The sequence below is a fragment of the Pinus tabuliformis genome, chromosome 6, assembly GCF_031772625.1.
Source record: "Pinus tabuliformis cultivar Carrire ecotype Pingquan chromosome 6, CPIR1, whole genome shotgun sequence".
NCBI classification, from domain to species: Eukaryota; Viridiplantae; Streptophyta; class Pinopsida; order Pinales; family Pinaceae; genus Pinus; species Pinus tabuliformis.
The window spans coordinates 1839833938-1839849595 of record NC_142292.1 but is presented as its reverse complement, the minus strand read 5'-3'; positions in this window follow the sequence as shown (position 1 = coordinate 1839849595).

The window sequence follows — 15658 nt, the reverse complement described above, 5'->3', positions numbered from 1 at the left end:
TCTACTCGATTTTGACAGCATATCGGTACGTCATACCGAGTGAGGAGATGTTCAAGAACTCCATCTCTTCTTGGATGTACTTGTGTAGGCAACCGCGGTATTTGAGTACCAAATGTAGCTCAGAATCCTTGATACCCAACTGTGTGCGAATGGTATGAAAAATGTTTGTGAACTCTGGCACATCTTGGTCCCTTCCCTGCTGTAGCGTGGTCCAATTTATGTATTTTTCCTCATAGCTTTTGACAGGGTAATACTTCTCCTTAATGGTGTCCCGAAATGAATTCCAAGTGGGTGCGGCTGAAAATAGTGAGCCTGTACTTTCACCCTTCTACTCGCAGTAGGTTTCCCACCAGTCCTTGATGTGGGAGGGTTGCTTTGAGAAGAGCGAAAATAATATTTTCCCAACTGGAAAAATCATGAACAAAAAAATACCCATCTAGAAGATTTAACCAGTTATCTACGACATATGTGTCTATCTGACCCTTGAATATGGGGATTTCAAAATTAACTTGTACCTTAAACGGTGTGGCATTTCTAGAGTCGCTGTTGGAAGCTGATGCGTCGCCTCTAGGTAGCCACTGAAGGATTTGCGAAAAGCTGTCCATCATCGCATTCCTTTGTCACTCGAGGGATTCTTCAAGAAAGATTTTGATAAGATCTCCTGCCCCCTCGTCTTTCTTCTCATCCGCCATGGGAGGCCATCGGGATTTGCGAGGCTAGTCTTGCAAAGGTTCGACCAGCTCAAGCCCTAACTCCTTATATCCCAACCTCGTTGGGACATGCAAAGAAAAACAGAGAAAAAAACAAACTGCTCTGATACCACTGATCTGGATTTAAACAAGAATGCAACAAATTATAGAGATAACCATAAAGACAGATATGCAGCGGAAATAATACTGCATTTCATTAATGTAAAATACTGAAATATGCTTACAAACCGAAATGTAAATAAACCAGCTAGGGCGATGGTAGCTTATCTCTGAGAAGATATGTGGTGGTTACATGCCCCTGAACTATCTTACAATGAGGCTCGAAGGCCCATTTATTGTTGAGAAACAATGAAAAACCCTTAACATCCCAAAACGTAACCCTAGAAGATGAAATGACAAATTGTGGACCCCGTTTTGGGTAAGTTGGTACATCAACTTCCCGCGGTCGTAACTTTGGCACCCGATCTTCGTTTGACGTGTAAAATATCTCATTAGAAATACCTATCCAAGCACTACAAGATTTCTCAAAAATGTAATTTAGGGCCTCAAAACGGCTTTGGAAGTTCAGGACCCAAAAAACTGCTAAAAATAGTAAAATGTGCTACAATTACGGAAAATGAAAAACTGAAAGAGACAGTTGTGGGGGTCCAAATGGGATAGGTGGGTGGCTACCAACATCCACCTGGATCATACATCCTTCACCCACTATGAAATCCTACACTTGCTTTGACATCCAACACCCGCTTTGACATCAATGACAACATACTCAACATGTTCTTATTTTTCATGTACTAACTTTGTATATATGGATAGGGATTGCAAAGCTTATGACAAGTACGATTTCCAATGGTATTATCAAAACTATAGAAGTAAGGTTGCAGGAACTCAAGGCTGATGCTCTAATGATTTTTTCAGCAGAAAGTATATGTCAATTACTCCAGTATTCAGTCCCAATGTTGAATGTTAGAAATTCCACAACTATGGGCATATAGTTTGCAATTGCAGGAACAAGATGGAATCTTTTATGGACAACCCTAATATCAGGTACAATAAGGTCTGGAGAAGAAAACGAAAGCAAGAAGATCAAGTGAATGGAAAAGTATCTGCAATCATGCTCTTAGGAGTTTCAAAAAGGTCATGATGAATCTACTAAGGAATATGTCAAATTTCAAGATGATTTGGCTGAAGAGTTGGTTCATACACTATTCTAAAGAACCCAGTTTGATGACTCCATGTGAATGATGAAGAGGGGGAATTTATGTAGCAACGATTACACTTTCAAAGATATACCATTGAAAGTTTTACAGATGACAAACGTGAAGCAATCATCAACATTGTGGGTAGATTAGTCAACTTTGTGGAGAAGCAAGTTTGAAAAGCAAAGTCATGGACAATAATTTTATAAGAACTTAGGTGAAATAAACTATGGAAACCCATGTGAAGCATAACATGTCAGGGGGAGATAGGTAGTCTAATGTAGAAAGCATCAAAATAATATAATTATTCAAGGGAATCATTAAGGAAGAGAAATCAAAAAGGGAATATCAAAGGTATACAGTCAAGGGGAACACTAATCACATAGGCATGTTACAGGAAAATAAGATAGGTCTCATCAAGGGGAGTTAGGAAGGATAAGAGAAGTATGCAACTTATCAGTGGGAGTCACCCTTTTCCATTGATGTCAAAGGGGGAGAGAAAACAAGTTAGGAGTATTAGATGCATGGAGTCAAGGGGAGTAGTGATTGCAGGAGAAGTATATTTGTTTCCATTAATGACAAAGGGGGAGATTGTTGAATGGTGTTGTCATTGATGTCAACATTAATTCTTGAACGCTCTTAATATATGTCATGATTACATCAATGGAAACCTTAAATGGACAAGTAGCCCTGGAAGGATGGCTGGAAACCCTAGTAGCGCCACATTTGTTGTGGTCTTTGAGGATGATGATTAATGAATTTGATCTCAAGCTCATTGTCAATGGATGATCCTTGTTATGCTAATTTTGATGGTATGTGGCACATCACAAAAGTATTTACGGTTTGAGAAATATGATCAATTAAAGATAACAACCCCATCTTGTGGAATTTTTTTCCAAAGGAAGTGATGGGGAGAAATTCTATTTGTCAAATTAGGGAAGGAGTTAAAACTTATTTTTATGGTTCAATGGTACAATCTTGGAAGAAAAATTAAACTTTTTTCCTTGGTCCAAAATCATGGAGGGCATATTAAATTTTATCCAAAATTCTCCTTGGTCCAAAATCATGTGGCAAAATCAAAACTCGTTGGCCATTGGTCCAAAATTAAATAAAAATTTGAAATATTCTCTTTGGCCCAAGTTATGCTCAGATTTTAAGGATGCTTCCAAAAATCTTGTGATTTAATTTAATTTAAATTTCTTGAGGTCGGATAGGGTATATCCCATGTTTGACCAGGTCTTCTCCTCAAGATGTATGGTCTACTGACCTAAAACATTTCTCTCCAAAAGTATATGATGGTATATGTGAGATCAACATGAATATGTAATTTTGAATGAACATTGATTCTACAACAAATATATCGGCCCTATTGGAAAATGTAAGTAGTTTTGGTCTTCATAATTGTCAATGTACTCAAGTCATTATGTATATCTTATGTTACAAGAAAAAAAAATAAACACATTATTTTAAGCATAGGTTTCAGGCTCCATTTTGATGGTCATCTAGGTCAAGCATGTTCTTCATGATTCTAGGGTTTGTCATGTCAAAAACATAATTTTCTTGAGTCAAGAGAGTCCTTGCATATTTAATAAGACCCTTTTTGGGCAAGTTGTAATATGTAAACTATATTGATTTTGAGTCTATAAAGTCCTATGAGCATCCAAGCACAAGTTGGCCCTAACAGTGACAAGTCAGCCTATAAAGGGGTATTCGACCTCATGGAAAGGATATAAATACAAGCAAATTTGACCTCATTTGGTACAAAATTTGATCTCAAAAGAATCAAGTTCAATATGAAGCTAGAAGCAAGAAGAAAGGAAGAGAAAAGGTCTAGGAAGTAAGGAGAAGTCAAGAAGAAGAAGGAAACCTTTTTTTTCGGCCTTATTCTCTCACACGTGGAAAAGTTAGGGTTTTTGTAGGTTTAAGGAAGGTTGAAATTTGCAGGTTCAAATTGTAGGAGGATGAATTACAAATCCAAGTTGCAGGAAAGCCGAATACTTTGATTTGGTCTAGTTTGACTTGGGATACCTTGGATTGTTTGAAGGAAGATTTGTTGAAGAATTAAACGTACTAGAATTAGGGTTTTTGCAGCTACTACAAAGCTAAATATTGCAATTTGATGTTGCAAGGTCAAAGCTAGGGGGCTAAGTTGAAGCTAGAAGCTAGTTGAAGTAGGATTTAATGGGCCACTTGGAGGGCTAACTTAGTGCTTAGAGGAGGACTTGGTCTAATGTTTTGGGTCTTCGTTTTGTCATTTGAAGCAAATTCTATAATAAGAGAAGATATTGTTTATGGGTTTCCCCTTTGGAGAGGTTTTTCCCTAGCTTGAAGCATAATACTCGTGTCCATTGTCTTTATTGTTTTTACTTTTGATAATTGTTTGATAAAGAGATCTAATAAGGAAACACAAGAAGATAACTAAAGTTCATAAGAAATTATTAAGGTTAAGGATAATTTGAATTAATAGCTGCACTACTACATTATCTGACATGGTATTAGAGCTAAGGTGAACAAAGAGAAGGCAGTTGTAAGACCATCTTGTGGACATAAGAAGGGATTCCCTGGGAATAATTTCAGAAGGGCATAAAGAAGAAGAATACCTACAAGGAATATCACTACATCAATGATCCCATCATCTCAAAAAGTATAAGGGTATCATTGAAGGAAGAAATACTACTATTAATCTCTCATCTAACTTAAGAACATCTATTTCTTTCAAAGGCTCTTTGATTTTGGAGGTTGTTGAAAGACTCATTAGAATACATATTTGAAGGAAAATAAGCATCAAAGAGTCTTGGGATCAACATCCTAGAGGTCATCATTCTAGGGAATCTTTGAAGTCTCCTTGAAGGTCTTGAAAGCATCAATATAGTTGGAGACATCATCAAGAAGGAGGAATTTTGGTTGACAAGTAAGTATCATATTGTCTTCTATGTCTCAATCTACATATCATATGGCTACATTTTGCAAGGAAAGCAACAATCTCATTGGATCAACAAACTTCCTAGCATGGAAGAAGAGGATTGACTTGGCACTCACAGAAAATGAAGTCATGGAATATGTCCTTGGTGAAGTAGTTGTACCAGACAAAGAGAAGACTCAAGAGTTAGAAAAATACAAGAAGGGAGAAGTAAGGGCACAAATAATCATTGTTGAATCTATAAAATATCATCTTGTTCCCTTTGTTGTTGATTTGAAGACATCTAAGGCTATGTATGATAAGTTGGTAAAGTTGTACTCTATAAGTACATCAGGTCAAAATATTTCCTTGAGGAATCAACTATATAGAATAAGGAATTCAAAGGATGAATACATGGCCACTTATCTCATGAAGATCTCACAAATAAGGGATCAATTGCAAGGGCTTGGGGAAATTGTTTCCAACTCTGAAATGACCATTTTTGTATTAAATGCTTTGCCAACTGATTTGAGAGGTTTTGCAACTAGTATCTAATCTAATAAGGATACTACACCATTTGATGATTTATGGGCTCAATGTATCTTGGAAGAATCTAAGATAAAGGAAAAGGATGGCAGCGAATCAAATGGAAAGTCCCAATCCTTTATAGCAAGGTCCAAGAAGTTGAAGAAATGGAAGTTTGGAAAGTCTAAAATAAAGACAAATATGTGCAAGATTCAATGCTTTGGATGCAATGAGTATGGACGCTTTAAGAGGGATTGTCCAAACAAGAAATATAACAAAAGAAAGTAAAGAAGTGAATCCCATATAGCTGAAGAAAAGGGAGAACTTGAGAATAAGCCAAAAGGAGAAGAAGCCAAGGATCTTTACTATTGTAGGAAGCCCCATCTACATCGGGTTTTTTTTATGAAATTTATCTTTCTTTTATTAAATAGAAAGTAGAGTAGCATGCATTGTTACATTCTCTAGAAGAAGTTTTGATTGTTGTAAAAGCATGGCATCATAAATAGAAGCATATGATGGTAGAGAAAATATAATATACTTCATTAATTGTTTTGGGAAGGATCATCTAGTTTAAAAGGAATGAGAATATTGGAACCATATTGTATATTATTGTTCATCCAAGAATTTACTAACATCCTATTAGAGGTAGTCATTCTGCAAAGAGGGATCACTAAGTTCCTATACGAACCATCATTTTGGAAGGTTCTTGGAAAGAGAATTATGACATGACTAGTAAATATTCCATCTAGTATGGAAACAATACTTCTAAAAGGATGAAGGAATGAAGATGGTCAAATTAAATTGTGAAGGGCATAATGAAAGTATTTATACTTCTTGGAAAAGGAATCTGTCTTCAACTAGTACAAGAAGAAAGCTCATTTAAGAAAGGATAGCTAGATGATTGTATGGAAGCAAAGGTAGGCATATTTTAAGTAGCTCTTCTCGAGGGTAAGGTTCATATCTACAAGAATATTGTAGAAAGAACAAATATAAAAGTGTGCTCAGTAAGTGCTCCATATCAATACATGATGCTCTAAAGAATAAATTTGATATGATTTGGGATGAATGGACATCAAGACTCTCTCACAAGATTGCATGGCTGAAATATGACAATATTGATCAACATCAAGTATAATATCCAGAAGAAAGAAAGAGAGTTAATGATGAAAAATCCAAGGAAGATGCTTGGTAATCAAGTTAGATCCATGGGCACCCTCATTAAAATAAATGCATGGAGGAATATTCTTACAGAGACGGATCATGCAAAAGGATGTTGATCTCAAAGGATTTAAGTAAGAGGTAATCATGATAAGATAAGTCTAATATTAGTATTTTGATTTTGGTTATTATTGGGTCTCATAATTTCTATAATTCTTTCATTTAATTCTTATTTTCTATTATGGTTCCTTATCCTTTTGTTCTAAATTCATGACCTATTGTTTGATAAAGTTTGGATTTTCATAGATTTAGTTCACTCATTTGATTGTGCTTTAATGAAGGATATGTTATCTCTAGAAAGAGCTAATAATTTGTTTGGATAAGTCTTATTATGAACAAATTGTGAGGGTGGATGGAGGATGCTTGAAAGAGATTTAGCAAGATTTCAAGCGAGGTTGTTCTAAACCAAGGAGTCAGTTGAGAGACACAATTCTTGATTTTTTCGCTCAAAGACATTAAATATATCTTAATGAGAAAGGATGTCCTATGAATCTTTGATTCTCATCTCATGTATTATCAACAATATTTTTTGGTTTTTATAAAAATGTCTTGAGGATCCATCACACGAACGTATTATTTGTTAATGAATTTTGAACCAACTAATGTGGTTCATCTTCTCATCCTAATGATGAACCACATTAGTTGGTTCAAAACACGCCAACAAATAATATGTTCATGTGATGGATCCTCAAGACATTTTTATAAATATTTTATGTTGTAATCTCCTTTTTGTAATATAAAAATAGAGGACTTGTTTCAAGCAAGATGATGAAGAATTATAATTTGAGATAGAAAATAACCTTGAAGTATTGATTGTAATTATATTTTCAATTATTGGAATGACAAATTTCTTCAATTAGTTTCAGATTTCACCCATTCGTGTCTTGATTTGAATTATTTTAAAGGATGTCTGCTCTTAGTGGTTGGACCCGCTTCCTAGATGAGACTCTGTCTTTTATCTGCATTACTATTTTAATTGTGTTTTCCTTTCTTTCTGCAATGTACTTGGTATTTCCACGATTAGATTAGTAAATAGTTTCTTTTCTAGAAGTACAATAGAATTTCTTGCGTTAATATTTATTGTTGTTTCTTGTTATTGATTATAGTTTCATTATTGTTGTTTCTTTAGTTACAGTTGTTGTTTATTAGGACACAGTTGTTCTTTAGAAGAAGTATTGGTTTTCTTTATAATTAGCCGAATGAGCTAAAATAAGAGAATAATTTTTATGCGTTTTCTTGATTATAGTTTATGAATCATAAGTTAATTACACATTAGACTTCCATTTATTGAGAAATAGGTCATTTTAGTACCATCATTAGTCTTGTTCAGTGGTAGTTCTCTTGCATAGACTTTGCAAACTATCTTGGAATAAAAAGATGAATCCCTGGTTGATAGATTAGTGTTTGGTAATTTAATTGTTTATTTAAACAATTGATAGTCCCAACATTTTGGCATCATTGTCGGGGAGGCTATTAAAAGAGTTCTACCATACTAATGAATGGTTGTAGATGCATACCTGATTCCTTGAGGATTGGATATTAAATATGGAAGGTAAGAACCTGTGCACACACCCTAGCTAAAACTTGTGGTGGTGTCTACCCTTGGTCAAAAGTTTTAGGTCATTTAGTATGCATGAATAGGAAAGGAACTAGAGGTAGGAATAAAAAAGAGACAAATCCAAAATCTACTCCCATGAGCAGCAGAAAACATGACTGAGTTGGCCTTGGAAAATCAACCTTCATATATGAAATCATTCAGAAAGCGGTGTCTCAAGCTTTAGTAGGGCCCCGATCGATATCCAAAAATGGATCTATTGTTATTTCCATTCATGTAGCAAGATCTTTTGCTATTGCAGAAGCTGAGATTCACAATAGAATCTCAGGACCTTAAGAATTTTTTCAAGCCTCATCCAATGACCATCTCAATTCTCCTTACAAGAGTGAGGGGTACTATTGTAACATAAAATAGGTAGGATGTGAAAAAATTAACTCAAATCTTCAACCTCATGAGGAAGATCCTCTTGTAACACCTATATTAAAGGAAGGAATCAAGATTGCTAAATTAAATTGTGCCATAAGGCCCAAACAAGGTCCCAAGTCCCGCTATCATACCTGTCCCTTTCAATTGGTACCTCTTGATTTTGGAATTCCAAAGGGATATTGGAATATTTTTTACCAAATGGCAGGTCAGGTGAATACATCAGCCACACATACCTCGAAAATAGAGTTTCCTATTGTTGATCCATAAGAAAATGCACCCATGAAAGCTATACCACTCCAAGGTCTTCCCAAATTTTATGGCTTAGCTTCAAAATAACTCAATGAATTCTTGTTTGAATTTGATGTTTTTTGTCGAGGATACGATTACACCACTAATCTGCAGAAACTAAAGTTGTTTCCCTCTACTTTAAATGGTGAAACTTTATGATGGTTTATGGGATTGGAAGGTGGTACTATTAATTCTTGGAATGAGATGAAGGGAGTCTTCTTAAAGAAATACCAAGATTATTTCCGATCCAAAGACTTAAAAGAAGAAACATTTTAAATGAAATATGAAGAGGATGAAAATTTAGAGGGATATATAGATAGATTTCAATACAATATTTAAAGAAAACCATACACTACCCTTCCTAAAGAAGTATTAAAAACTATTCTCATTAGAGGTCCAAAATATGAATGGATAGAAATGCTTAATTTAATGGGGCAGTGAGACATTTATAAGGAAGAATATGATGACATTGTGAAACTGTGTATCAGGTGCTCCCATGGAAGCACAAGGACTAAGCATGGGATACAATACCCTCTAAGTAGAGCTACTAAGACCGCAAATGGAGGAGTTATGCGAGAAAAAATTAGTAATTTGTTAGAGAATTTGAAAACTGGTATCTTGACACAATTTGATGCTTTGTAGATAAAATAAAAACATGCATAACAAGAACATGTTGTCATTAGAAACATGGCCATAAGGAGTGTCCATTGGATGCGATTGAAGTGTGAGCTATTTGTGCGAAGGACCATTCAACTGATCATTGTGAAAACCTCTCAGGATTAAAGGATGTTTTTAAGGAAGCTAGAGAAGAACCTAAATTGACCTACCTCATGACTCAATGATGACAATGGAAATCTCACCCTTCAGGTATGCCTCAAGATCCTTCTATGTTTTTCTCTGGTCAACAACAATAGCTTGGACCAATTTTGAAAAACCAATAGTATCTTGGCATATTCTGGAAAATTAAACAATATATTGCACCATTTTGGCCACATTAACCCTACCCTGGACCCACATGGAAAATGCAACAATACCTTGGCTCCCCTAGGCAAAGCTTGCAAAATATGCAGTATGCTTCCCAATGGATGAAACAGACGCTCAAAGGCCAACATGGCCTTAAAATTAGCAACGCCCTTTTGGTTATGCCAATCAACCATTAGGAGCATTATCTCAATCACAACCACAACTTCCATTACCTTCGAATACCTCGCCACCATTACATCCACAATTACTCGCACAACCAAATACCAACCCAAACCATATACCTGTACAACTTGTAGAAATAGTATATACTCCTGATAAAACAAAGTTACGATTAAATGAGAACTATTACCTCAAAATGCGAACTCTAGCCAAAAAACCCCAAAAAAACATGAAAAACAACTCGAAAACGAAAAGTGTTGATGTTGCATCAACACTTTTTTTTGTCGAGGTAAATTCTCAACATTTTTTAAAAATTGAAGTAAAAGCCAATAGAAGCCAATTTTTTTGGTACAAAAAACACCCTGAAAACGAAAAGTGTTGATGTTGTTTTTTTCATTTATTTATTTATTTTTTGGAGTTAGATTTTCAATAATTTTTTAGCAATGTCATTAAAGATAAAATATCATGACTCCAAAAAACCTTAAAATTCCAAAAATGTTTAAGCATGACATTAAAGATAAAATATCATGTCTCTGAAAAGTCTTAAAAAATTCCAACAATTTTTAGCTATGACGTTAAAGATAAAATACTCATAACTGCTTTCAACCATAACATTAAAGATAAAAAATCACGACTCATAAAAACTTTAAAATTTTCACAAATTTTCAACCATGGAATTAAAACTAAATATCTTTACTACAAAAAATCTTAAGCTTTCAATATATTTCAACCATGACATTATGGAAAAATTAAATGACTAAAAAAAAATTATAAATGAACACCCGAATGAAAGAGCCATTATACCAAGAGTAATTTCTTTTTTAAATGTTAAAAGTATAGCTATTTTAAAATCATAGACTAAGACAACTTGACACATTGCAACGAAAAATAAAAAATCAACCATCAAATTGACACACAATGTAGGCAAACTCGACCTATTGCAATGAAATCTTAAAAATCAACTGTGAAATTGACATACTGTAGGGTCATACTTGATTTATTATAATGAAAACTTTAAAATCAACTATTAAATTGACACATAATGGGGTCGAGTTGCTAGTCGAGGATTCACTTGGAACTTGCAAAATGAAAATTAAATAAAACAAAATAATAAATAAATAAATACAAATGTAAAATACAAAACAAAACAAAAAATTAAAAGATTGAAAAAATAAAATAAAACAAAAACAAAAAGTAAAAAATAAAAAATAAATAATAACTAATAAATAATAAAAAAATATTAAAACATACAAAAAAAATTGAAAAGATAAAAAAATGATTAAAAAATTCAAACATAAAAAATATATACAAAATATCTTCTAAAAAAACACAAAATAGTTTTGAGGTAAAACCACTTACTATGGTTCATAATGGGAAGATAAAAATACACACAAAAGAATAAAACATAAAAATTGTTTAAAAAAGCAAAATAAATAAAAACAAATTGGATAATTAAAAAATAAACAATAAAAATACGAACAAATTAAACAATAAAAATACAAAGAAATTAAAAGCAATTTTTAAAAAATTTAAATTAAAAAAAATATTTAAATCATAAAGTTATATATATATATATATATATATATATATATATATATATATATATATATATTAAAATGAATTTAACAAAAAATAAATTAATTAAAAAACAAGAAAAATAACATTAAAAAAAATTAAACAAAATCACTTGTAACAAATTAAATTAAAAAATAAAAATAAAAATACAAATAAAAATAAAAATCATTAAAATAAAATCGTTAAAAAAACTAAACTATAAAAAAATTAAAATTAAAAAATAAACAAAAAAAACACTTTTAAATAATATTTTCTTTTTTTATTATTTAAAATAAAATAAAATGGCCCTTTGGCCTGCGTCTACGTTTGGTGGAGGTTGATTTTAGAAATAGGCATTCCACTAGTCGGAGGTCAGAGGGTTGAAGGCCCTCCAACCCTCTATTCGTAGAGGGCCGATTTCGGAGCCTCTCCACCTTGCAAGGATCATGTGGCCCCTGGATGGCGGACCGTCGATTCCTAGAATCGACCTCTGCCAGCCAGGGGCCAATTTATTTTATTTTTATTTTTATTTTATTTTAAGTTTTTTTTTTAATTTAATTTGATTGTTTTTTTAATGCTTTTTAATATATATATATTTTTTTCAATGTTTTTCATTTTTTTTTTCAAATTTTTAATGTTATTTATTTATTTTCTAATTTTGATGTTTAAAAAAATTAATTAATGTTCTTTTATTTTTATTTATGTTTTTTATTTTTAATGTTTTTTAATTTTAATTTTAATTTTTTATGTTTTTAATATATATATATAAAATCTTTTTTTTTGAAAAAAAAAAAACTTTAAATGTCATTATCTTTGCATATAAATTCAATTTTTTATTTTATTTTTATTTTATTTTATTTTTTTATATATAAAAAATTTGGTATTTTTCAACTTTTTTTATTCAATTTTTTTCAAAAAATCGTTTATTTAATATGTCATTTTTAGGGAAAATGTCTCAAAATACATATTTTTTTAATTATGTCTATATGCAAAATGTGTATTTTTCTAGTGGCAATTATTTTGTGTTTTGAAGTATTAATTAATGATATATAAATATATAAAAAAAACATTGCAAAGAAAAACAAAAAATACAAATTTGGAAAACCCTTCAAAAACAAACATCTTAGGATGGAAAATAAAAAGAGGAATAAAACAACTTGAAAAATGGTTAAATAATCAACATTTAAAAAAAATTGTGCATACTTAGGACATAAAAAAATTTAAAGTGTTTAAAATATGCTTGAAAAAAAGTTGATGCTACTTTCAAAATCTGTATGAAAATCACCAATGTTTAAAAAAAATTATCCATACTTAATATATCAAAAAAATTTAAGTGTCAAAAATAATCCTAAAAAAAGGGGGGGTTGGTATTGCATCGACACTTTTGAAAATTGGCATGAAAATCACTCACATCTGTTGGAAATAATACTGAGAGGGGGGTGAATCAGTATTATCAAGTCAATTATTTTTTTAATTCAACCACGGATTTGTATACGCTACTTTAGTTAGAGAAAATAGCGTATATACGCAACTTCATTTAAGGAAAACAACGTATAACTCATAGACTTGTAATTTAATTATTCTTCAGATGTTAATCTTAAATCTGTGTGTCAGAACCATATAGACATCAATCAGGAACAGAAAAATGGTGCAGACAGTCACACATAAGAACACAAGATATAAGGTGGAAACCCAATGTGGGTGAAAACCACCTGCTACAATATGTCTCTATCTTCTTTCAATTAGAAACTTCTTTTTACAATGATTCTGTACTGGTGCAGTCTTATACCAGTACACATGTTGCTACATGCAGAAGGCTACAACCTTCTCTCGTTCTCCAGCTTCACCTGGAAGGGAGCTACAACCCCCTTAGTTCTTGTACTAGCTGATGTACTAGTACGCAGGCTACTACCTGCAGAAGGCTTCAACCTTCTCTTTCTTCCAAGGACCACGTTTCATAGATTTTCAGACTAGACCCATGAATAACATCAATCATACATCAAGTATATCTGCAAAAATCAATCTCCTTTGTACAACCCAATATAGGATCAACCAAAACACTTCTCAGAATGTTGTAACCAGAAAACAGTAACAGTAGCCAGACACCAAATCTGAACCTAGAACACTGTAGCGATAAACAGAAGCAGTTAAAGCATAATTTAAGAGACGTACGCTACTTCAATATTCAAGAGCCTGCATACATATGCTTCTGTGTTAAGACCAACCTGCCTATACGCACTTTTGACTTACAGAAACAACGTGTATACGCGCCTTCACTTCACTGAACCTACGTATAGATCTATAAAGATAATTCACTCCTTCAACTATTCAGACATTAGTTCACCCAGATTATCAGATTTATAGATCAAGCGTGCGCCACATATAACAGGTCAAAATCATACAAAGATACTATTACTCAAGCCTTAAGATTTTGACCCATCAATAGAACTTATCCTTTTCTTTGCACTTAGGTTCGTCCTTCGTTCAGATCCAGCTCTGCACCATAACCCCAATCACCAGTATTCCAGATCTAGCACTCTATCAGATATTCAATAATTCAGATCATGACCTTGCCTAATGATCTCCTTCCTCTTTTATAGTCTTAGGCCTTTCACAATACCACGGTCCAAAACTATAACAAATCAATACCATGGACCCAATACTTGGGATCAACACTTCGGATGAGATACCATGGTCCAAAACCATAGGTTCAAATACCAAGGACTAAATACCACGGACCAAACATAAGTTCTCCCACATGTACGTGATTTTCGTTGCGTGAAAGTGTGTGTATAAGCATATGTGTCTTTGGAACCTCTAACCCGCGTGTATATGTGGCTTGGTCACGATGAACCTGCATATATATATTTTTCCTTCATTTTGAGAGCTTGAACTGAGATCTGTCACCAGGGTGAGTTGCCATCAAGGACAACACCTGTGCCATAGCGCCAAACCTGTGTCATAATGCCAACAATCTCCCCCTTTGGACTTGATGGCAACCCCAAGATCCTCAAATTCATTCTCGCCCTTTGTCATTAAGGGCAAAGGGTTATGCTCCCCCTGAATACATGTTGAATCCTCTGCTCTGTCGTGCTGTCCAAGCTCCCCCTGACTGAAGGCAAGGTCTGCAAGAAGATGATCTACAAAAAACATGACTTTATACATTATAACTAACCTTCCTATCACCAAAGACTCATACATACATCCATTTCCCAACCAAATGGGGATATACCAGAATTGACTCATCCACCCAACCAAGTGGGGATACACCAGAAGATTACACATGACAAATAAGTACATTACATCATTCATCCCAGGCATAGTGGGGAAACCAACATAGGCCATTACATGACCTTGATAAAAGAAATATAAGACATAGAGACAAAATATCTACAACAAGACTCCGACAGATATCAGCAACATTTGTCCAACATTATTCAGACTAGCACCCATGTTCTTCTTCTGCACCTGTTCCACCTGAAATCAAACCAACTGAAATTGAACCAAGATAATGCCAACAATGCATTATTAGAAGAATATATGCTCCCCCTGAACCTGTGCCAGATGTTCTCTGTTAGACCCATAACAATCCCTTTTCATCCTAAGTCTGGCCCCACTATGCTCTGATCCCACTACTTTTCTTCAAACCAGCATATACGCGACTGTACCCACAGTAACTGGCATATGTACGCGGATTACCCACCTGAAACTTGCGTACAACCATTAATCTTTGAAAACTGACAAGATTCAACAACAAGATGATGCATCAACTACCCCCAGCTTCTGTCTGAGGTATTCAAATGTCTCCCTGGGCAGTGGTTTGGTGCGTATATTAGCAACTTGTTCCTTAGATGGAACATACTCCGACTTGACCTTTTTTTCAAGCACTTGTTCCCGAAGGAAATGTTACTTGATAGGTATGTGCTTAGTCTTTGAATGCATGACATGATTCTTTGAAATACTAATTGCACTTGTATTATCACAAAAAATGGAAATAGGCGGAGTACAAGTGATTTGAATATCTTGCAATTTTTGCATCATCCAAAGGAGTTGTGTGTAGCAAGATGCAGCAAATACATACTTTGCTTCAGCTGTAGATAATGCAATGGAATTTAGTTTCTTGCTGAACCATGAAACTAATCTA